At 38.4% G+C, this 25,657-nt stretch overlaps 1 long non-coding RNA gene across 1 annotated transcript; it reads left to right on the top strand.

Moving 5' to 3' along the window:
- Positions 1–9,994: 9,994 nt before the first annotated feature.
- Positions 9,995–18,157, top strand: LOC149772856 (uncharacterized). Its single transcript, XR_016417577.1, has 3 exons — positions 9,995–10,148; positions 13,078–13,191; positions 18,082–18,157. It is a non-coding gene; the product is annotated as an uncharacterized LOC149772856 (long non-coding RNA).
- The last annotated feature ends 7,500 nt before the right edge of the window (positions 18,158–25,657 follow it).

The raw sequence follows: 25,657 nt of genomic DNA, 5'->3' as shown, positions 1-25,657 counted from the left end.
CCAGGAACTGAAGAGTACTTGGAGACGTTGATCACACCAAGAACTTCTCCGTTGATGACCCCCAAAAGAAATTCCCCAGTGGCAGGACCCTCCAATTTAGTGGCAGTGGCTGCTGCTCACAAAGTACCTTCTCCCAAAATCAAAGTCCATGAAAGATCGGGCATGTTACAAAGTTTACTGGATTTGTCCAAGCAAGAACTGGCTCGATTTAGTCCGTTACGTACCCCAGCACGACGTGTCATGCCTGTCCTCAAACTGATACGACGTCAAGACAATCAGTGGCGACGCGTTCCAGTATAAAAAAGGCCTGTGACCGAGTAGGGTATCAGTGTTTTTTTGGTGCTACTGAAGATTCAAAGATGTCACCCTCCAGAAAACCCCAAGGAAAGAAAAGGAAAGAACTGCCACCACGTTTAGCCAAACATGGGGACATGTTATCTGTCCTGCCCAAAGCTTCTCCACCCCTACGAAAAAAACACATTCAAACGGCCTCCAAAGAGGTCATCGATACCGTGTGCGAATGTTGTTTGAACGTTTTGAAAGGCACGATCCCTTTGTCCAAACACCAGAAACAATGCTTAGGCAAACATCGTCACGTTCTTCGCCAAATGGTTCAAAAGAAACTTCCCATTCGTCAAAAAAAGAAGATGTTGGTCCAACGTGGAGGCATCTTGCCTCTCTTGTTAGGCCCCATACTGAAAGGAGTCTTGGGAAGCATGTTGGGAGGACTAGTGGGAGCAAGATAAAAAGGCCTTCGGAAGTCCCAAGATCTCAGAATCAACCCCTGACAACCCCATGGAAGGACGAAAACTAGCTTTAGTACCTTACAAACGATGGATGGAATACCATCGGTGGCAAGAGCAACGCACCCCGCATTTACCTCCCAATCCCAATTTGAGCGAAATGTCCCAGTTACAACACGAATTGCAGTCCTTGATGGATCGCCAAGATTTGTCCGAAACAGAAAAATCGCAAAAGTACGGTGAACTCTTGCAACGACTGCAACTCTTTCACCAGAAAGCTTTAGACGAAACAGCTCTACCCACTCTAAAAGATTTTAAGAACTTGATGAAAAGTCCAGCACCATCACCAGTACCAGTACCACCAGTACCAGTGACCAAGACAGAAAAAGGAGAAGAAGAAGAAGGGTTTCAAACTCCACCAGAAAAAGTAGGCAAGTTAACAACACCACCTGCCTCCAGAATTGGATGGATTAAAAAGATGATGGCCACCCCTTCTTCATCACAAGAGAAAAAGAAAGTGAAGACAGAAGTGAAGACAGAAGTGAAACAAGAACCGATATCCCCCGCTCAGACATCCTCCTCTTCAACACCTATTGCCGTCCGCACACGCAAAGCATTGCAATCCAAGAAAGTACCCCAAGAGAAAAAGAGTAGCATCCTCCAAGAGTGGGTGTCTTATTAACACACCAACCAACACAAAAAAAAAATGGAAAAAGTCTTAGCCAGCATTTACTACGATCCCTCCCATCCTGCAGGTTACGCAGGAGTTCAAAAATTGTATCGTGCTGCCAAAACGCGACTGAAAAGTCTCCGTTTACCTCAAGTGCAACGATGGTTACAAGAACAAGCTACCTACACTTTACACAAACCCATTCGACGCAAGCTTGCCAGAAGTCGCACCCGAGTGGAAGTCATCGATCATCAATGGCAAGCCGATTTAGCCGATGTCTCTCATTTGGCCAGCTACAATCGTGGCTACAAATATTTGTTTTGTGTCATCGACGTCTTTTCCAAATTTGCCTGGGTCGTGCCCTTGACTTCCAAATCGAGCAGCGAGTTAGTGCGAGCCCTGCAACGGGTGTTGAAACAAAGCGGTCGTCACCCTCTTCGATGGCAAACGGACAAAGGCACCGAATTTCTGAACCAAGCTTTCCAAAAAGAATTAAAGAAACGTGACATTCATTTTTTTACCACCGAGAATCCCGAAACCAAATCCATCATCGTGGAACGTTTTCAACGCACTTTGAAAGAACGCATGTGGAAATATTTTACGCATCACCACACTCTGAAGTAGATCGACATCTTACCGCACCTGGTGCAAGCGTACAACCAATCTTACCATCGAAGCATCGGACGTGCCCCGCAAGACGTGACTCCCGACAACGAAGTGTTGGTGTTTGAGCGTCTGTTTGGTACGTCCCCGACGAGGGCTGTCCCCAAGAAAAGTATAGTGTTGGCCGTAGGAGATTGGGTGCGCATTGGCAAAACCAAACGCACTTTCGACAAAGGTTACTTACCTAACTGGACGACCGAATTGTTTCGCGTCACTGGACGAGTGCATAGCCGTCATCCTGCCGTCTATAAATTGGAAGACATGAACGGAGAAGTGCTCAAAGGAACGTTTTATTTGCCCGAGTTACAACGTGTCACCAAAAAAGAAGACGACGTGTACGACATCGAAAGCATTCTCGAACGCAGAACCCGTAAAGTGGGCAAACGACGTGTCAAAGAAGTCAAAGTACGTTGGAAAGGATATCCACCCAGTTTTGATTCTTGGATCGACGCTTCGCAAGTCATCGACTATAAAAAGAAGTGACCATCATGCCCTTTCACACAGCAGACGCAGCTACGTCGACCACTCCTCCTTCACCTAGTTCTTCTGTGCAAGATTTACAAAAACAACCCTTGTGGGTGTGGTGTGGAGAACGTGTGACTAAAACGCAAATCGTCTTTTTCTGCCAAATCTTCGTGGTGTATTGTGTCATCGGGGCAGCCATCGCCAATTTGAGTTTGCAACAAGGAGACAAACAATTGTGGACCATTTTATTGAGCAGTTGCATCGGTTACCTGCTTCCTAATCCCTCCCTGAAATTCACCTCGAACGGGAACCCCGGGAACCTTGTGTCCAGTGCCAGTGCCAGTCACCACTTCAATCACAACCAGAACCCCATTTTAGACGGAGACACGGCTCTGACGTCCACTAACCCCTCGGACAGCCACAGAACTCTGGAATTATGAGTCACCAAAACCAATTTTACTTAACCTTACCCAGTGACAGTTCCATGGAGGTGTTTCCCAAGAACACGTTGTGCTGTTACACGGCCAAATTACCTCAGGCCATCCAGTTAGATAACGAAGCCCATTGGGAAGTGGCTTTAGTAGAAATGATTCACCCGACCCAAGTCCTCAATGTCCTTCCCAATCAAAATATTTTTGATGTGGAAGTTCATGACGAGCAAATGCAACAGTGGATGGATAGCAATGTCAAATATGACAAGAAAACCCGTACACAAAAGTACACGACCTATCACTTTTTCATTCCCCCAGGCTATTATTTTAGTGGTCAACATTTGGTCAGCACCATAACCTCCAGGTTTAATGTCGTGTTTCTGAAAGCTTTGGAGCATGTCAACAAAAATGTCACCATGGAGTACCACAAAACAGCTCGTCGCTTCTTGATGAAATTTGAACGGAGTAAAATCCTGTCCATTTTATTTTGTCCTGAATTGTATGACATGTTGGGCGGAGACATGGACATGAGAAAGACCATGATGAAGAAAAACGAATTACCCATCGTTTACGACAACGAGTCTTTTAGCAAGTTATTTCGTGCCCCGGTAGAACTGAACCAAGGACTGAATTTGATGTTCGTGTATTCCGATGTGGTGGAGTACAACGTGGTGGGACACACCTCCGTACCGTTACTGCGTGTCATTCCGTTCAAAGTGGATTCTGCCACGAACACTGACGAGGAAGGTGGAAACACTTACCACGTCCACCGCGAATTTGTACATCCTCACTATTTGCCGGTCAGTAAGTCGTATTTGGACACGGTCAACATTGCTATAAAAGGAGATCTGGGACAAAATATTCCATTCACCAAAGGAAAAGTCACGGTGAAACTCCATTTTCGAAAACGGTTCTCTCACGACTCTTAAGTCATGTATCCAGTGTACCGAGGGGTTGCTCGACAGCGAGGACACGGCTTAGGAGACATGTTAAAATCGGCCTTTCGTTTGGTGGCCCCAGTGTTGAAATCGATGGTGACACGCGGATTGCACGCCTTGAAAGATGCGGCACTGACGCAAGGCAAAGAATTTCTCCAAAATGTCATCATCGACAAACAAAACCCTAAAGAAGCCTTCATGAGGGCAGGCAAAAATATCTTGCTGCAAACGGGCAAAGACATTTTAGGCCAACGAGAGACACCTATAAATGCCCTGCACGCTACCGAGTCAGGCATTCAGCAAGGACAAGGCAGAAAGAGACGACGAAGAAAACACCCTTTCACCAGACTTCAAGCGAGAAAGGCCAAGAAAAGAAGAACCGTTCGAGACTTAGACGTTTTCGATTATTGAGAAAAGAGACAAAAAAATGATGCACCGAGAATCTTGCGCTTGTTCCAAGACGGAACTGGACCTGTTTGCCATGCCCTCCACGATGATGACGATGCAAGAATCCCAATGGGTGGAATTTCACCCCGTCTCCTCACTGACCGATTCCGCTCCCATCGAGTTTGAAATCAAAGGACAGCCCGAAGATTACATCGATCTGAATAGCAGTTACTTGTACCTGAAAGTCAAAATTCTAGATAAGACTGGAGGTGCTATAGACGATGAAGCAGTAGCTCCCGTCAACAATTTCATGCATTCCTTGTTCAGTGGAGTGGACTTGTACTTGAATAACAAACTGGTCAGTAGCAGCATGGATACTTACCCTTATCGTGCCTACCTGGAAAATCTCTTGACGTACGGAATAGATGCCAAGAACACTCATCTCAATGCCTGTGTGGTATGGGAAGCTGACGAACCTACCAAGTTTGAAATATTGGAAACTGATGAAAAGAAAGACAACAATGATGGATTTCTAGAACGAAGAAAGAGAATCACGGGAGTCGACACAAGTTTAGAACTGATGGATCGTTTGCATTTGGACATGTGGTTGCAAGAAAAGTATTTGCTGAACGGGGTGGATGTCCGCCTGAGACTGAATCGTAGCAGTACCGCTTTCCATTTATTGGCTGATAGTGACGGTTACAAAACCAAAATCCAAGAAGCCAGACTCTACGTTCGTGGGAAACGACATCAGTCAGACGTTGAGCAGAACGACCGCCAAGTATCCCATACGACGCGTGGAAGTGAAAACCTTCACCATTCCCAAGGGACAGCGATCCATGATCGAAGATCATCTGTTCCAAGGACAGTTACCCAAACGTTTGATCGTTGGTATCGTCGAGAATACAGCCTTCAACGGAGCTGCCAAAAAAAATCCTTTCTACTTTCAACACTTTGGCGTGTCCAAAATCGAAGTCATTCGCGATGGCAAGACCTTGTGTACCCGACCTTTCGAACCTGACTTTGCCAAGAAGAATTACTTGAGATCGTACTTGTCCCTGTACGAAGCCACCGGACAGTTAGGAACCAATACCAGTCACGGTATTACGTACGAGGATTATGCAGGAGGCTACGCTTTGTGGGCTTTCGATTTCACTCCAGACCAAGGCAGCGACGAGGGACATTTCCACCCTATAAAATCCGGCCAGATTCGTGTGGAAATTCAGTTTAAAGACCGAGACCCTGATGAAACGGTGAACGTCATCCTGTATGCAGAATTCGATAATACCATAGAAATCAACAGTTTGAGAGAAGTCATCCTAGATTACTAGAAACCATGGAAGACTGTTATCCCTCTTTACCTAGTGGAGAAACTTTTAGTGTTGGATTATTGTTAAAAAATGTTAGAGTTGTTGTTGTTTAGTGTTAAGTGATTTTTGAATAAAAAATGTTGTGTTTTGAAAAAATTGTTTGATGTTATATTGTTGGATTATTGTTAAAAATGTTAGAGTTGTTGTTTAGTGTTAAGTGATTTTTGAATAAAAAATGTTGTGTTTTGAAAAAAATGCCTGTGTCTTTTGTTTAGCTATAAGAATGTTGGATTGATGCTCTTTCATTTCTTACTATCCCTCTCATGACACTCACTAAACCTTGCGACTCAAAAACCGTGTTGGGGATGTTTTCCTTCACGTCCGCGCTTTGACTTTAAGAACCGGGTTGTTTCCAGTCTAACCATCCATTGTCGACTCATCCTCCTAAGAAGATGTGTTCCAAACTAGCTAAGCTCAACGAAGCCTACGTGAATTTGCATAGGGTCAGACACAGTCTGATACCGAAGCCAGAAGAAATAGAGAATGTGAGAATGTTAAAAATCACTGAAGACCTGATAGAAGAGCTTTTCAGAGAAGAAATGAACAGGGAAAAAGAAGAATGGACAGAGAAGTACAGACTTCAGAGACAGCAGCAACAGCAGCAACAACAACAACAGCAGCAACAAGAACCTGAAGCTGACAGAGGCTTTGTCGATTGTCGTATCAACACCATAGAGTTCTTCTTCTCTTTCCGAAGAAGCAGACCTATCGCCAGAAAGTCTATCCTCAGAGGACATCGCATTCTTAGAAACTAAAAAAGATTGCCATAGCAAACAAAAAAATACACAGCCCTTTTCAGGGCTACCCAATACTCTAGAAAAGAAATAACTATCCATTTGCCAATGTGTGTAGGTAGAGTAGTGTGAAAATAAACACTAACTCTTTTTAAAAAAATGTGAGGGTATGTGTTTGTGAGTTTGTGTGTTTGTAAGTGATCAAGTACGTTGGTGTGGATAGTAGATTAAAATGACGTCTTTATTTGGTGTTTGAGGTGTAGATTTCGGGGTTAGATTGGATTGCTTTGAGTATGTGGATAGTCAATTGAAGTGATTTATAAAAAATTTTAAAATAGTGATGGGTAGAATAAAAAAGTGAGTGAGTGTTTCTTTTAGGTCCGCGCGTTGTTGTTATTTTTTTTTGGTCATGATGTAGGTAAGATAAATTTTATGTTTTTAGGGGGATGTTTTCCTTCACGTACGCGCTTTCACTATAAATTGAAACTCGTTCGGCAGTCCAACTACCCTTGTTGATTGATCAACACCAAAAATGAACACGAGACTGGAGAAACTGTTGGAACTTCATGTGGATTTGGAATATGCCAGGCGCATATTAAATGAACTGGCCGCGGAAGCCATTGTGGAGGAGGGAATGATAAGAGAGGAGGAGGAAAGAAGAAACAAAGAAGAGGAGGAGGAGAGAAGATATAAAGAAGAAGAGGAAAGAAGATACAAAGAGGAGGAGAGAAGATACAAAGAAGAGGAGGAGGAAAAGGAGAGAAGAGGAAGAAATTTCAGAATCCCAGAGAGCGAAAATTGGGATTCTGAAGCGACATATCCTGCCTCTGCTCTCTCGCCCCAAAAGGTAAAAAGTAACTGGGGGATAAGATGTGTATGCGGTGCCAGGCCTGGAAGGTGCCACCATTAACCAGGTGTCCATGAAGTTCCAAACAAAAAACAGCCCTTTTCAGGGCTACCCAATACTCTAGAAAAGAAATAACCATCAATTTGCCAATGTGTAGGTAGAGTAGTGTGAATATAAACACTAACTCTTTTTTAAGATAGTGTGAGGGTATGTGTTTGTGTGTTGGTGCTTGTAAGAGCTAAGGTATGTTTGTGTGAATAGTAGATTATGGGTTTCTTTATTGTTTCTTAGCGTAGGTGAAGAGTATAGTTAGGGTTTTGTAAGCGCTCACGTACGATTGTGTGGATAGTAGATTATGGATTTTGTTTATTGTTTCTTAGCGTATGTGGAGAGTATAGTTTGGGTTTTGTAAGCGCTCACGTACGATTGTGTGGATAGTAGATTATGGATTTTGTTTATTGTTTCTTAGCGTATGTGAAGAGTATAGTTTGGGTTTTGTAAGCGATCACGTACGATTGTGTGGATAGTAGATTATGGATTTTGTTTATTGTTTCTTAGCGTATGTGGAGAGTATAGTTTGGGTTTTGTAAGCGCTCACGTACGATTGTGTGGATAGTAGATTTTGGATTTTGTTTATTGTTTCTTAGCGTATGTGAAGAGTATAGTTTGGGTTTTGTAAGCGATCACGTACGATTGTGTGGATAGTAGATTATGGATTTTGTTTATTGTTTCTTAGCGTATGTGGAGAGTATAGTTTGGGTTTTGTAAGCGCTCACGTACGATTGTGTGGATAGTAGATTATGGATTTTGTTTATTGTTTCTTAGCGTATGTGAAGAGTATAGTTTGGGTTTTGTAAGCGCTCACGTACGATTGTGTGGATAGTAGATTATGGATTTTGTTTTAATGATTTGCGTGTGTAAATAGTAGATTTGGGGTTTGTTTATTGTTGCTTCACTTATGTGGATAGTATATTATATGAAATGAGAAAAGTAGGGATGTTTTCTTTCACGTCTGCACGATGTTAGGTCATGATCTAGGTAATATCAATTTTATGTTTTAAGGGGGATGTTTTCCATCACGTCCGCGCTTTCACTATAAGAACCCACAGTATTCGTCGTTCAAACCATTCTACAAAGAAGATGGCTTCGAACCAAATTGACAAGATGCAAACATTGCAAGACGTTTTAGACAATTTAGGAATGATGGAGCAGATGTTAATAAGACTCGTTGAAGACCACTATTCCTATAGTCCCCATCGTGTAAAGACGGAAATTAATAACTTGAGAAAGGTAAAGGACAAGATAAGTGGTGTCATGAAAGAGATAAAGGAGGAGAAGGAGGATGAAGAGGAAAGGATAAGGATGAGAATGGAATGAAAAAATTAAAAAAGAAGAAGAAAATGAAAAGAGGAAGAAAGAAGAGGAGGAAGAGAAGAAGAAAGAAGAGGAGGAGAAAAAAAAGAAAGAAAAGAAGAGAAAGAGTGTAGGAGATAAAATAAGAAGTTGGTTGAGAAAAAGAAGAAATTAGAAGCAGAAGAAGAAGAAAAACCAAAGGCCCTTTTCAGGGCCAGCCATATTTCTCGAAAAGAGAATGACTTTATTCAATTGCCTACCCCTTTTTTAAATTTAAATTTAAATTTAAATTTAAATTTAAAAAAATTAAAAAAAAAATCCCATGTTCAATTCCCCTTGAGGCTAGAGTGGCCCATGTTCAATTCCCCTTGAGGCTAGAGTAGCCCAAGACTATTTCCCATGTTAAATTCTCCTTGAGGCTAGAGTGGCCCACGATTTTTCTCCATGTTAAATTTCCATTGAGGCTAGAGTGTCCCAGGGGTCTCTGTAATGCTAATTCCCATTGAGGCTAGGGTATCCCCATTTACTACTAACACAGTATCCCTAGAAATATGCATGCCAATGATTATTTGTCTACTCCTGCATAGTTTGCCAAATTAAGGAAACAATGTATTTGTTCAAGAATAATACAAGTCCAAACATGTACACTTGTACAGTATTTAAATTTGGGTGATTTGGCTTGAAAATATATTTAAAAAATATTCACATGCATAGAAATAGCCATATAAAATAAGTGATTTTATTTCAATCATGATAATTATACTTTGTAAAAAAAGGGCCCAGTCCAAAGGTAAGTAAATGAAGATATAATTGTTTATATATCAGGGCGAGAAATATTTTTTGAATCTGTTGGAAAACTTAAAATTTCGTTCAAAAAGTTTGAGGACCGTATCCCCCACCCTTTTTTTGTTTTAAACACAAAATTAATATCATTTGTATACTGGCATTTGATTGGGGTGGGGGATAATCATAAACCAATTAAGTGGTAAGTGTGTTATCATTAGTTTCCTCCTGAATCAAGTACCTGGGCATTGGCAGGGATGGGGGTGGTGGTGGTTATGAACCGCAATATAAATGTCTAGCCAGAACATACCACGCAGTAATTGTAATTCTGCCATATTAGACAGAATTACACTTTTTTTCTTATGCTTTATTGGTGCTAAATAGATTTTCACATCTGCCTCAAGAAAAGAAAAAATCGAATTTCGCTCCTGTCATGAAATATCGAATTTGGAATGTTTGCTATTATATGCAAATGTATAAGGGTCATGACCACTACGATACGCGTACGATATAGTAAATGAGCAGATGAGTTGAGATAATGTACGTAATTTTATTTTCCAAATGAGCGTGAAAGAAAATAATAATTAAATTTTAATTTTAATATGGATGGTTCTTATTTTCGATATTCATTGTTTGTAGTCGTAATGCCCAATAGTCACATTCACTCCGAAGTAGACCGGAAGTAGATCTTTGGAATGGTCGCCTCTGCGTGGAATACACAAAGCAACGGATAAACGTTTTGCAGAATTGGCTCTTCAGAATCAGTAAGGTCGCTTAAATGGTAATGGATGAAAGGTGTGGAGTGTCTTCTTTACAGTGGTGTACGTTATGAGTGACCGAATGCGTAGATAGTATCGGAAAATTAGATCGGAGTCATCGAGGGGTCAGATTGTGACTGGTGAGAGTTAGTTACCTTGTGTTATATGGTGAATGTACACAGTTAACACACAATCAAGTGCCTGTGATTTAAGGTCAGCACATAATGAGCTCCTATATCAACTTTACAACGATGGAGGAACACGAGAAACGACAGACAGAAAATGTAGTGTCGGACCATTCTTAATGTTACTTTACATATTTATAAGAAATTGTCCGAGAACACTAAACAGAAAGTACCTTTACATAAATCATAGACATTTATGAACATTATATGACCCTAGCAACCGTAAAGTACATTTTAACAATTCGTTTAATTGTAAGGAAAACCGAGTGAACGGGTAATTATTCTTGCCCCTACGTTGATAAAGAGGAAATTGAAAATGAATAAACAAGACATCATAGACCAAAATCTTATCTCGCGCTCAATTCAAGCCGTTGCGAGCAATCACGAGTATCATGGTAACACGTAATTCAGAATGGCCGATCATTTGAACCCCAAGTTACACATGCGATCTCCTGTGCTAATCTGGCTGTCAAAGGTAGCCGCCAAGCAAACCAAGTCGTTTTCAAGCATAAACTCAAAGTAAATGTAAAGCAAGCTACATGTTTAGTTCCTGTGCGAATTATTAGCACAAGGCCCATGCTTATTATGCTCATGCTCTCTACTTGAATAATGAGGAGTTGTCAATATACGACACTAATGAGTGAGACATTGAGTAGTTACAGACAGGTGTGACGAGAAGTAGAAAAAAAAAGGCGAGAGCCTAGCGAGGTAGTCCGAGTTTCCTCTGACCCTTGCCATCCCTATTTTGTTTGGAAATTTGAACATTTATGTTGGGCTGTAGGGTCTGAGTCCATTGCCTATCGAAAAGTTGAAATTCGGTGTCGGCATATAGTAGCGGCTTACTAGCCGGTCTAGCAAACTACAACGACCTTTCATCGAGATATATCTGCATGAAATCGATAGGAATATGATTTATTTTCTCAGAAATATATAGCATTCGTTGTATCTTTAATCTGCTGACAGACGAGATGTAACTATAGCGTTGATGAAATTTGACCCGGAACTCGCCATTTGCATGCCAAGTCACATGACTAAACAAATCTATAAACAAATAGCAACTCTGCATCAGGCCACTCAACCTTAACAAAACTGTAATGAAACTGGTACATAAACCATTTCGATATCTCAAGTACTGCCATGCCAACATAAACTGGATTATTCAACTTTAAGTTTGTCTTTCTCTTATGTATAGCGACAAGAGTTTAATTAAAAATGTAATAATGACAAAATTATCAGCTGCTACAAGTTTATTACGACATTCGGCGTTATTGACGATCTCAATATTGACTCTCTTTGTGATGTTTTCCATGGTCTTTCCGAAGACGCTATTGTTCTTGAGTATAAAGAAGTTTTTCTCAAGTTCTGTTGCAATTGCTCTTCGTCTAGTATTTGAGTCAATATAATCATTCATCCAACCCGATTGATTAAACTTTAACACACGATGAGCTTTTCTTAGTACCAGACCATGATCAAGTGCCTGTTTCAGACTTTTATAGTGCAAAAGTATATCTCCCTTTGACAGGAAGATTTTGTACTAGTTTTTGAACAACTGATTTACCACTAGTGCTTGAACGAGATGAGTAATATTGTTGTTGCTCTGATAACAAACTAATCGATCAGCATTGACTCGGGACAAAATGGATAATCGTTATTTGAGTCACGAAGATCAATGGGATAGTCACGATCAACGTCAACAAAATAACCAATATTATCAGGTACAGTTTTATCCGTTTCTTTGACAAACTGCTCCGGACTTATCCACGTAAGTCCCTCATATTATAGCATCGGCTCAGACATTGCAGAGTCATAGAAGTTATTGGCATACAAATAAACAATAAACACGACGGCATTGTCTTATCATAGTTGTTCATGTACTTGCTTTTAACTTTAGCATATTGTTTTGTTATAACGCTTACTCCACCTCGGATTCCACGTTCTATGAAACAAAACATGTCAGCATCTGTCAGCAATTCCAGTTTTAGTTTACTGTGCTTGAGTGATGCGTCCCAACTGAATTGTGGTGCTGAGTAATAACATACTGTGTTAAGTCTGTAGTTATAAGCGCTGACATCTCTGAACGTTTCAAATATAATCGCGAGCAACAGCACATATGTGATCAGATACAGATCATGATAATCTCCAAATGTTTTACAGTCGAAATCATTCCAAATTTGCTGAGCGTAAGCATAGTCGTCATCGCTGACACTTCAAAGATTTAATCGAAAATAAAACTTGTCCTAGTCAGATAAACTTGTTTCATAAAATCTATCCCATTCGTCAAGATATTCATATGAAAAGATATCATTCCTTGTAAGTAAATTATTTTTGTCACCGAAATGATCAGTCAAATTATCAAACGTTCCGCATCCTTTCACGAGCTCATCAAACGATGCCGCCATAAACAGGAGACTATCAATAAATCTCAACTTTCCGAGTGTTACTGACATATAATTTTCTGTGTTGTTTGAGATACATTTTATTTTATCGTTGTTATTGCTTTTTATTCGGTTAATTATATTTTTGTTGCCGAATGCTTCTACGATAATATGAGAATCGTATCCACGGAAATTATGAGCAACAACAGGGACAAAATCTGGTACGGTATATTTAAGATTGCATTTGTCATGAGCTGGGCCGCGATATTTACCTGTAATATAATAATGATTTTTTACTCGATCTTGAGTCGTAAATGTCTGCTCACAGATGTGAAATATTTTTAGCCGAAGCAAATTTTGTTTCTTGTTTTGCAGTAAGCAGTTTCGTTTTCATTGTCCTAGAGAGCAAAATCGTCATGACATCAACCTCGCTAATGAGATTTGTCAACAACCACAGAACAGAATTGGAACCACGATCAAGTTTAACAGGTTTTGATAACGACATTATTCGCTACTTCAAAAGAAACATGTTCTTGAACTTTTCTTGTAGGAGATTTATCAATATTATTTTCTGCTACTTGCACTGGAAGTAGAATAGACAGAAAATCTTAGTAGATTATAAAAGGAACTTTCATCTTATGTCTGTAGCACGTTAACGCAATATATTTTCCTCTTTATCTGGCATAGATATTCGTTGTACGTTAGAACAATTTTCAAAATGGCGATCTACAGCCGTGCAAGCATCTGACGCAGAAATGTTTCTTTTTCTTGTAATTGTTATATTTCCACCGACTAACCCGTTAATGTTTTTGATCAGCAAGTAGTGGTTTTTATAGAACAGAAGTTTATTGTTGTTTGTTTGGATCTTGCAGTATCTGATGTGACTCTATCGCTGATTTATCTTGGGTAGATCTTTTGTGTATCATCATCCACTCTAAATACATTAATACAACAATTCAACCTGGCAAAAGTAAAATGTTTTGTTTATCAAATTTTGGAATTTGATACTCAGAAACGGGAAATACAATTCCGGAAAACTTTAGATTGTTAGAATGACAAATATAATTTGATATCTGTCGGTGTGTTCATCTGCTGGGAATAACGCTGATAATAACGCCCATTGAAAACATTTGTTATCGTTATTCTTGACATTGATGCAAAGTTTTGTGGTTTTAATTTAGTTGGCAGATCGACATATGAGCTACCTCGCAATAGATTATATTTCATAGTATGAAACAAACTTTGTGTTATTTTATCGAATCTCCAACCCAATAAAGATGTTGTATATTCATCAATCTTCTTCTGTATTTCCTGAAATATGTCATCGGACGTCTGTAATGTAAGGATCAGCAAGTTCTTCGAATTGCTTTTGAGATGATTGCATCTGATCAGATTGCCGATCCGATGATATGCTCATCTATGAAAAAACGAACATGAAAGTGCTTAATGATTTTTAGACCATTATTCGTTGCAAGCTCAGAATTTATGGTTGGTTGAAGTATATGGAACAAATTTGTAGCTGAGAATATTATTAGCAAAAGTTGATTATCAAATCTCCAGATATTGTCAAATGCAGAAAATGCTGTTACAATTTTTGCGGGCTGATATTTTGCCACGAACAAAATTCATTTTGCGATATCCGCAAGTTCAACAACATATAATTTTGTGTTTTCTCTAGTAGTATGATACGAAATTGTTAGTTAGAGAAACAAAAATTGCTAATATTACACGATGGCAAATTTATACCAACGACCTATCATCGTTAATGGTCTTGCAAAGTGCCAGGAAATAGTCTGGTGCCACCCAAAATATAACTTGTTCGCTGGCGATGAATTTGGTGCTGTAATAAATCTTAAAACGAAAAATGCGATTGGAGTATTAACATCGGAGGGTTACAGAATAACAGTAAACGCGGATGATGATAATGAATATACTAAAATGTTCTAACACGATTTTATCTGGACATTGTTCAGTGTCGATATTCTGCTGGAATGCAAGTTTATCGTGTCAATGATCAAGTCACCGAGAACAATATTTCCAATTTGTCATTGAAAGAGGAGTTTAAACCACATCGTATATACGATTTGTATGAGGCTAGCAGAGAAGTAGTTGTCAGGAACACGAGAACAAAAAATTATCTGTTATGTTGGTAATATGGGATAGTTTGAATTGTTAGTACGAGGTATACAATCTAATCAAACTTTATATCTCTCACATCGTTTTGTTTATGAAGTATTTCATGGGCCTATTCCTGTTGGTCTTATCATTGATCATATAAACGGAATAAAGACGGACAACCGATTATTATTATTTTGTCACGTTCTACGTTGAAGTAGGCCATCGCATTAACTACGCCACGAAACATATGTCGTATAGCCTCTTCAAGTTGATATGTGTTCACAACATTAGCCGAGTAACAATCCATTCCATGTTATTAAACTATTTAACACAAAATTAGAGTGCTTTGCACACTCCATTGATTAAAGATCTATCTTTAGAACATCCCTAAGATTTTCTCTGGTCAAGCAAGAATGAACCCCATTTCATGACAGTGTCCCTGTCCTACCTGACAAAGATCTTTCTAGCTTTTTCGAGTTCTGATACCTCGAAATATGTTAACAATATCTCAAAAGCCGAGTAAGGATCATATCCAACGATACGATTTACGTACTTGAGATCATTTTTTGTGTGTTGCTCATAGAAACTTTAACCGCGTCAAAAAGCAGGTTTATATTCAGTATTTTAGCTCTGACAATACTCTGGCATTTATTACTCATATTAGATAAATGTTTTACGCATAATGCCACTGATAAAATATGATATGTTTAAACTATTGTCTGATCTTCGACAAGATCTCGATCGTGAGTCACATGTGAAACAAAATATCACTAAGACCGCTAGTGGTCTACTGATTAATAACGGTGCTTTACACAGGATTGTAGAACAAGCACAGTTTGATCTTGAAACATCTGTTTCCTGTACATGATGATCAACTTGCCGATGAATCAGGTATTATAGCTCAGAACAAACAAGTTTATGTCGTAACACAATCGCGATATAGTGTCAAATATCACCTTGCAAAGAAGATTAAAAATTGATTTTACTGTCACAGAGTATTAGGTATTTTGGGAGATGCTCAAGCCGTTTATGTGTATTGGACAACTAAATATTTATGGTCGTAAAAGATATACAGTTTGATTTTAGTTTTTGGAATTTTTTAAAACTTGTTGACAAATTTAACAGATGATCGAAGAAAACATCTGATATCGTTGTGCAGGCCCTATAAAACGCAAGTATGTTCTTCTAAAATATAACAAAATTTATATTCATAATCGGATCGCTAGAGATCTAGTCAAAGATCTTTGATTTCAAAAGTTTAAATCCAGCTGTTAAAACTACCACCGTAACTGCGCCATTTGACCAAAATTTTATTACTAATTTTCTTTAACACTCGTTCTATAACAAATATATCGTGTGTTGTTAGTTGACGTTCTTGCTCATAAAAGCTTCCTATGACATATTCCTTTAAAAGATCTAGCTTATATGTTACCGGTATTGTTGTTAAAATCTTGTCGGTGACAAAAAGTTCCTCAGACCAGTTTGGGGTAAAACCTTTTTTGTCAATGAAATTTTCTCACGATCATCAACATTAAACTTGTGTCTGCGATATATGTTCTCGTTATCAAGAACCGGATTTTTTTATAGCCTCGTTTGGTGACATACCCATTGTTCTGAGTTTAGCTTTATTGTAATCTGTTATAATCACTTGGAGATCAACACTATATATGTTGGTGTTGTTTGCTGTAAGATATTTGTAGATCTTTTCTTTATCTTACCATCAACTCGTTCGACAACGCAACTCTTTCTTTCGTTACCGGTAACATATATTTGTATATTGTTTTGTTTCAGAAACTGCTCGAATCGCTTGTTAAAAATCTCTGTTCCGTGGTTAGTCCAAATCTTATTGGTTTTCGTTCTGGCTTAACAATAACATCTTCTAGTGCATTTGTTATCGTCGATCCAGTTTAATCAGAAACTAAAAGCGTCAATAACATTAAACATATACCGTTTGTTATCCTTGTACTGTGCAGTATTTGGATATCTGCGAGATCTATGGGCAAGATAACATCGACTGCGTTTGCAACGACATTTCGTCGAGGAAACTTTCTTTTAGGTCTGTGTTGCGCATGCGCTAGCGTCTCCATCGAAAGTTTACCAGGTACACCAACACCAAGTTTATGTTTTTCTCCAATGATACCTTGTACTAGTTTTCTATCTATTCGTTCTTGCATATTATCCGGTTTCATATCTCGTAGTACGTCAAGCATTACCCGATCGCAACCAAGTTTATCACCTACGTGATCACGGTAAAGAATATCATGACGCATCGCAATCGCTTTAACTGCATTGTAAGGTTCTTGTCAGTGTCATTTTCATCGAGTTGTTGATCAAATGGATTCCATGCACCGATATATTTGTGTCCTGGCAATGCCCAACCTTCCTTTGGTTTTAGTGATTTGCCAATAATTTTATGTCTATCCAATCGTGATCAGATGACAGCCTTATAATTGCAACGCTGGCAATAAGCAACTATCTTATTTTGCTCCAAACACAGATCTTTGTTCACATCTTCGCAATTACATTTCATCTATGTTTAGTCGCTGTCAAAAATAACTTTATCGTCGGATGTTATTGTCGGACTGCTAGCACTCTGGGTTTGCACTGCACAACCACCAGTAATCGTATCACCGGATTTATCTTGATTAAGGAACATACTCTTTCTCTTACCACAGACATCGCAAATACTTTTCAGCATTCCAATCGGTTGAAGCTGATTAGAGTTATATTTTTTTGGTATATTTTTTTAAGATGTACTGTTTGATAACATTACTCGGAGAAAGACCAAGCGAATCGAAATTGTGGTTGTTGCAAAGAGGTACCAAGTGAGTTCCAGATCCGTCGTTGAAAACTTAGTATATTAATAACACAGCTTTGATCAGCAGTTAGTGATCTATTCGCTAGTTCGTCCTTGGAAAATACTCCGTTAAATCCACTTATATCTTTAAGTTTATCAGCAATTTCAAAGTTGTTTAACGCGGATGATTTCAGCTTTTTGTTCCCGACAGCATCAATACTCGGCCCCAACTTCCACAAGTCCGTCTTCGCATTGGATATACCTACTTTCCGCGTCCTATCTCTAACAGGTCTGGTAATAAACTTCCCACTATCCGTGCTAGCAGCGGAACTATGAACCCGCCTCTGACCACGTTGCGGTTCGCTCTTGTTGTTCTTCTTTTTTTGTCATAGGAGTTTTTCACCCTCGTGTTGTCGGCATTGTTTATAAGTATCGATCAGATAAAACTTGTTTTCTTTTTATAGCGGCCCCTGTTACAGCAGCTAGTTGATTTCGTCACCGGTTATTTTTTCTGCTCCTGACGCTGCACCTGACGCTGCACCTGACGCTGCAGCCAATCCTAACGTTCCTAACACAGGTAATATCTTTGGTAATAATGTTCGTGCAAAAGTAGCTATCGTTGTTCCTATTGATCCATGAAGGATCGCTTTCGATCTGGCAAATGCTGTTATTTTTGCCACTGACAGATCAAATATAAAGGCTTACTTTTTAACATTTGGATATCTGGCGTTGTGTTAGACGTAAATTGTTTTGGAATTCTACGCATTTGGGAATCTATTTTTAATGAAACTGCTTTGCGTTTAGCAAAAGCTCGTGCTAGGTTTTGTATTTGTCCTTGTGACAAATCAATATCGTGCAAAATATATTTCATTATTGATTTTATCACGTAAAATGTTTTTTAACACTACATCTGTACAGTCATTCTACCTTTGAAGGAGTCAAGTGTTATATATCTGTCAGATGTTACAAGAGCATAAGCGTAATATTGTAGAACAACTGGAGGACCATGAGATCCTGGAACAGCTCCTAACGTCCATGTTACTTCAGTATCATCGGTTGATCCACTAGCTCGTTCGCTGTGCTTAGACACGTCAAAGTGAAATATCGGGTAAAGAGATCGAAACTCTTCGACTGTTATCTGTGATCCAGTATCAGCGTCCTGGTACGTTTGTATCGCCTAAATCAGGTACATATACGCACTTGAAAAGTTTATGGTATCATTATTTGTAAAGTTACATTCGATCGCTCGTTCTGGATATTGCTTAGAATTGATTCTGATGAATTTTCGCCTTACATCGCGCTATCAAAAACAGATTTATTTTGTTCTTGACTACGACGTCTGACTTGTTGTTGAAACACAACAAATATATGTCTCGGCAACTGTTCGATAGGCGCTGTTGTTATTCTCCATGTGCTATCAGTTGAATTTGCCACTGCAATTTGATAAACCTTATGCTGTTAGAAGTATATCTTTCTGCTGTACGCGGATAACATTGTTCCAAGTTCTATTCATTTTGAGATGGATACTATAACTCGTGGCATCCATAATGCTAATCGTGAAATCACAACATGGTGATCAGCACCACCAATTCTCAGCAAAATACGTTCTGATCAGCTCTGTGAAGTAAAAGCTTATATGTGATACCACGAAATACGTTGTTATAGTCGCGGCAAAACCCAAGTATTGTACGTAACGAAAGTATCATCGTGATATTTTTTGGATCGTTCTGCAAACGCTTTTCGGTTAGCGTATCCCGCGTTATAACTTGATCGCCTAAGATTACCGAGGCACTTCTTATTGCCGGTGCAACAATAGCTCCACCAGCTATATCTGCTGTAAGTGCTGCTACAGTATCTTGTGCTGCTGCATTAGCACCAGCCTGTGTTAGAATTAGTTCATTTTGTTCTGCAACATCAACATCGGTGCCGGTTTTAAACTCGTTTGAAATAGCTTCTCCGGTTCTGGTATATTTGAACCACAGCATATTTGTTGCAATAGATCTCGAGTATTCATCGCAGAAAAACAATGTTAAGAATAGTACTTGCGATCGGCAAGTGCATATAACTATCTTCAACTGTTTGATAGGCGATCTGATAGCTAGCGCTTTTGAATAAACTCCAACCGTTATTAACTAGTGATATATTGTCAGCAGAAGCAATCGCGACTGGAGGATTAGCTGTTGTCATTACACTTCCTTGTACTTCAAGAACGGTTTTGTAGACATGTTTATTCTAATCGTCAGACTAAATCATGATTATTGTAAACAACGTAAAACGCAGCAACATCAAGCCGAGTGCAAGCAGTCCGAGGTTTAGTTCGTCTTATTAACTTTCTAACAATCTCTTCGCCGGCCAGAGACAACAATTGTTTTGTCTTTGTTATATTTTCACGTGCTGTTTCCGATGATGGTGCTATTTCAGAAATACCATGTTTTATATCCGAACCAATATGCACTCTACATTTGATCAAATGAGCGATATTTTGTCCGACAGCTTTCCTGCTGAAGATGCGGCTCCTGTTGCAAAAGCATTTGATGTATCTCACGCAATTGGCGCTACTTTGTGCGCTATTCCAGGTATATTTTCGATTATCTTTGAGAATATATTTTTAAAAAATACATCTACGATTTTTTGTGATAAAGTTTTCGTTGTTTCATCTTGTTATACAAATTGTCCCATAAATTGGCTGTGCTTAGTTAACTGATATGGTGAGCTAACTCACTATGGTCATCTACTAACGCTCAGATGAAGATAGTAAGTAACAATTTCGTTGTTAGAATCAATCTGGCGACCTGATTGAGCGGTAAATGTTATCGTGATAGATGATATCTGATTTTCAACACTAATAGGATAGTATATTATCTGTCTCAAGAGCGACTAAAGAAGATTCACGACCAGCTTGACAAACTAGCTGAAACAAGAAACACAAGTTTCTAAAAAAATCGTAAGCTCAAGGACACATTTGCTAAACATCTAGTATTTCGTGTACTCGGTATGGACTATTATGATAAAAAGACGCTGTTAGAAATAGTAGATAACAGTACTGATACTAATCTGCTAACAACAGCATATCTAGTTTTGATAGACTCTCTCACCGGCGATAAAGAAAAGCATAACGTAAATCACCTTAATGGTGCATTAAACGCAGTATCAGAAATTGAGTCTTGTATTGAGTTATATGATGATGTCAAACGAGATATATTTTATCAAGAGCTTCATGAAATTACAACTTTGAAAATTTTATTGTCGAAGATTATGAAATACAAAATAGTTCTAAAAGATTGCATTATAAAAATATACAAACGAAGCTGGAAAGTTACTGACAGAAACAAAAACCAGAAATATCAAAGAGCTGATCGCTGGATATCTAAATCTACCCACCATAGATATACATCAAGCGGATATTAGTGTTCTTTTAAGTTTTGCAACAGTTTATGCAATTCTCAGGCAGCATCTAGTACTTAAATTTTTTAAACCGTGTCCGTTATCATATGTTGTTAATTATATCGACGAAACAAGATATTTACCGTGATAGAGTCAATGATATTACTGAAATACCAACACATTTTGACCCTCCATTTTTATCCCCAGTTTTACCAGATATAAGATATGATGATATCTCGTCTGAAGTGTATGATAAGTACAGAGAGTTTCTTGCTGATCAAGTCGATAAAACATTTAGTGCTCTTATCGATAAGGTTTCAGCTGGAAACATTTTTTACTACCGCTATTGAAATAGTTGTAAAACCAGTTTCATATTAACGAAAAAAGAAATAATAGACTTCTATCGTATTTCATCTGGTCTATAAGACAACTATAGAGACGAGCTGATCAAATGCTATAAATATTACCATAAAAATGTACTGTATGAGACGCGCCAGGAAATATTACGTCAGAATGATAAGCGCGCTGAATTATATTCCAATATTACTAACAACACCGGAAATTGTTACAGCCGGCGGAACCGCAAACCTATTACTGTTAATTATATTGGGAATAGCTATTTTGTTTTTATCAACTATAAATAAAAAGATCGAGCCAAAATGTGAGAACAAAAATACTTCATTTAAAATAGCAATAGCGACTTATCATAAAATTCTTAATCAACTTCGAGCTCATCTCAGAGGTGAAAATTGTATTGTTAGGTCTGATACAGGAAGAGGATTTCCTCTTAGATATGATAACAAACAGTGGCGAAATACGAAAAACGATACTCAGTAGATTTTGTGTGAAATATAAATCACAGTACAAGCCACCGAAATGTAAATAAAATGGCAAAAGGGAGTACCTGACCATCAGGTTGAATGACGTTGGATATCTCTCATCTTGGGTAATTATTATATTTGTTTTTCCATTGTTCGAAACATAACCCTTGGTGAATCGCTAAGTGCGAAACGAAATTTTAGAGATTCAGAGGGATGTCCAGGCTCATTTTCAATTTTGCAATTGTTGGATCGCAAAGCGCGAGAGTTTGTAATAAAAAAAACCCCATCCCATTTTAAACGAACGCCGGTCGCTTTGAGGCTCGGAGGTGCCAGGCATGTTGCACCTGGAAATTAACTTTCTCAAAATAATTTTAGAATTACCCGTACAAGTATATCATGTCTTTTTCAATGCCCGCTGGCCCTCCCCCAATTATACAATAGTTTCTGTCGTGGAACGCAAGACAATATGTCTATCTCATTTTTTTAAAAATCGAACACATGAAATAGTTTACACTAGTCGATCTAACGTTCGTTCGTAGGCATTAACCACACGACTACTGAGCTCTTACAGATATATAGATAAAATTTAGATATATAACTGTATGAAGCAGAAACTAATCTCCATGGAGCGTCTGTTGTAATATATGCAATTATTGATTATTTTGTAAAATCTCAGCGAGTTATTAATAGCGCATTCATTCTATTGATAAAAACTTTTGACTTGCAAGTCACAAGGAGTTATTAATAGCGGACTGGAATTTTGTGGGAATGTTAGGTATAGTAATTTTGTGTGAAATATCAGATATAAAAATTGCTCGCAATTTTATGGGAAATATATCGGTAGCCTTATATAAGGAGGTGTTTCTAGATCAAACCCTATTTTGTTTAACGACGGCGACGATTCAATAGCATTTCCTGGACGAGTAAACGATTATGAAATAGACGCTGTTGCCTCAACAAAGTTGTTTTCGTGCTGTTTAGACTAACTTGAAGTGAACATGGAAGGTGGTGAATCACGTTGACGTCAAGTTCAAAATAGGGCTTTGGGTCGGAACACCTAACATATGCAGAGGAGCTCCGCAAATTAGGCTGATAGGCTATTATCTTCCACGACTCAAACATGCTTTTTTTACAAGGCAGTGGCGTCAATGGGTGGGGTGTGCGGGGGGGGGGGAGTGCGGACCGCACCCGGTGACACCATTAGGGGGTGTGACACCAAAATGACTGTCAATAAAAGTTTTGAATTTTTGTGCAGAAAGGAGGTCCATGGGGGTGACACCATGAGTTCCCGCGCTGGGTGACAACAACCCTAGTGATGCCACTGTTATAATGTGTGTGGAGCTTCTTCCTTTAAGGGAAGCTATAAAAAGAATTTAGTTGCCTTGAACGGAACGAACACCTGTATGATGAGCGACGCAAGACCGTTTGCGCCGTGGCGAAACTATGATTTATAGAGGTTTTTCAGCTTGTGTTTTTCAAACGGAATGCATTTGAAACATTATTTTGTTTCAAAAGCAAGTATATAAAACACAAATGACAGAACTGAGTATCATATGTAGATGACGTTTAATATCAATTTATTTGCCGCAAATTCAAGCTGATAAAAGCAGACGACATTATTGGCTCACTTGAGTCATATTTGGTATTCTTAAATATGAATAAATGGGGTCTAATTAATCCTCACAGTTTAAAAAAAATAGGGACTACCTTATCATTAACAGTGACCAGACACCTGATGCAGAACTCTCATTAACCTGATCATTGTACCTTTATTCAAAGCTTGTCTTGAGCTATTTAAGGTGAGCATTTAATCCATATTATGAATATGTGGCTTGGTTCCACTATTTGCTTAATCTATGTCGAGCACGTAGCTCAAAATAAACATAATCAAAATTGTTACGCCAAGGAGTGAATTCTTGATCACTAGCCATATTTTACGAGTTAAGAAAGCAGAAGGGGGAATGCAAATATATGACGATTCTCTTATCTTGTATTTTTCTGAAAACTATGTGCTTTTATTTGTAATTTTAACACATCTCTTTATGTACATTCATATTGTCAATCAAAATAAATATTACATAATTAAAGCACATGCACACAAAGATATGCATAAATGCAGCAAGTCTGAGAAATAGTCGAAATCTACGGATCGTTTTCTTCAAGACAGACGACACAGACAAATAACAATTACAAAAATATAAACGTAAGCAAAATATCTAATTATATACTGTTGCGTTATTAAAATCAAAGTCAGGGAATGTAATCCTCAAATATCATAAAGAGAACACAGAAATGTATATTTTGAAAATTTGGGTATTCCAGTTTGGAAAGAACACCCGTTTGCGTTAACTTGCTACGTGTGACCTATTTTCCATTTTAGCGACTGCGATAAATGAAATGTGATATGGCAATTATACCAACTCACTATCACTAAAAATTGTGTCCCAGCCAAAATTGGATTTTAATGTAAGAAAATCCCCAAATCTCCTTCATATAAATATATTTTATACATAGAGACAACACAAGCTCACGTGCTTTTATTTTAACTATTAGTTTAGCTCATACGGGCTGCAAACTAACCATAACGTTCTAAGCGCTCGGTATCTAAATATAACCCACTTATCAACGATAGTTCGGAATTTTCGTTACAGCTTGAATTCACCATAGCTAATTAATAGTATAGTCTCCTGTTATAAGATGACTAATCTCTCTGTCTGCCTGTCTGTCTCTCTGCATACGATAATTTGTCATCAATCGATTCTTTCTTTTGGCTTTCTTTCTTTCCTTTATCTAACACAGGTGATAATTGGATTTGTTCAACACGTAAACGCTATAATGCATTTCAATAGTGCCTCGTCCTTGGCTTCTCTGTCGATATTGAAATAAAGACAGAATTAAATTCACCACCAAAATGTTGTCTGCTAGATAAATGCGCGAACCGGGTGACGCAGTTTACATGTATTTTAAACTCATCGCCTTACCTGGCGTGACTATGCAATAATTTGGAACACTTCATATTTCATGTAATCCCTGACAAGGAATACTTGCCTTAAATCCTTCGCTGCTGTTATATAAAAATCTATGACATATCCAAACATAGACCAGATATATTCGGGAAAAAAACTTTAAATGACAATGTGTGTAAATTCAAGCTAGACTGATGACTGATCTATCGATCGATTGATAGAAAAATGGATAAATAAGTCGAAGGATAGACAGAATTATTGATTTATGAAAAAGATAAATATACCAACGCACAAACTATCATTGTTAGTCACTTTTTAGTTATGAATTGTATCTGAATGAGTCTTTAAATGTGACTACTGCGATGCAGGTGAGTTTTCTATTTAGATTTGAAACTGACACAAAGCTTTGAATAGATAGATAGATAGATAGATAGATAGATAGATAGATAGATAGATAGATAGATAGATAGATGGCCGTGTTAATAGTAATGCAAATTAAGGAGGGCAAGGTATTCATCCATAAGACATTTAGAATATCTTTCGCGATGCATTGAATACCATAAACAAAAATGTCATTGGATTATTATGTGCGTTCTCTTTATTTCAAGCTTCATACGAGTCACAACACAAGCACCCAGATCAAGTTACTGCACTGCTGGTGTGTTTATAGACACTTAATTCATAATGAAAATGACAAGTTTATATGTTGCTGTTATTTCACTTGATTCGGTCCATCTATTCCTGTCAAGTGATCATTTACTAGGTGACGTCATGCTTGACAGGGTGTAATATAAACTGTATGATAATATTTACACACCGACCGGTTTGTTTGTATCCATTATTTGTTTCCGCTCGAATTTTCCGCTGCA

This window comes from Sinohyriopsis cumingii, unplaced genomic scaffold (assembly GCF_028554795.1).
Source record: "Sinohyriopsis cumingii isolate HCF-2022 unplaced genomic scaffold, ASM2855479v2 utg001101l, whole genome shotgun sequence".
NCBI classification, from domain to species: Eukaryota; Metazoa; Mollusca; class Bivalvia; order Unionida; family Unionidae; genus Sinohyriopsis; species Sinohyriopsis cumingii.
The sequence above is the reverse complement of the archived record's forward strand: the minus strand, read 5'-3'. Positions and strand labels throughout refer to the sequence as shown.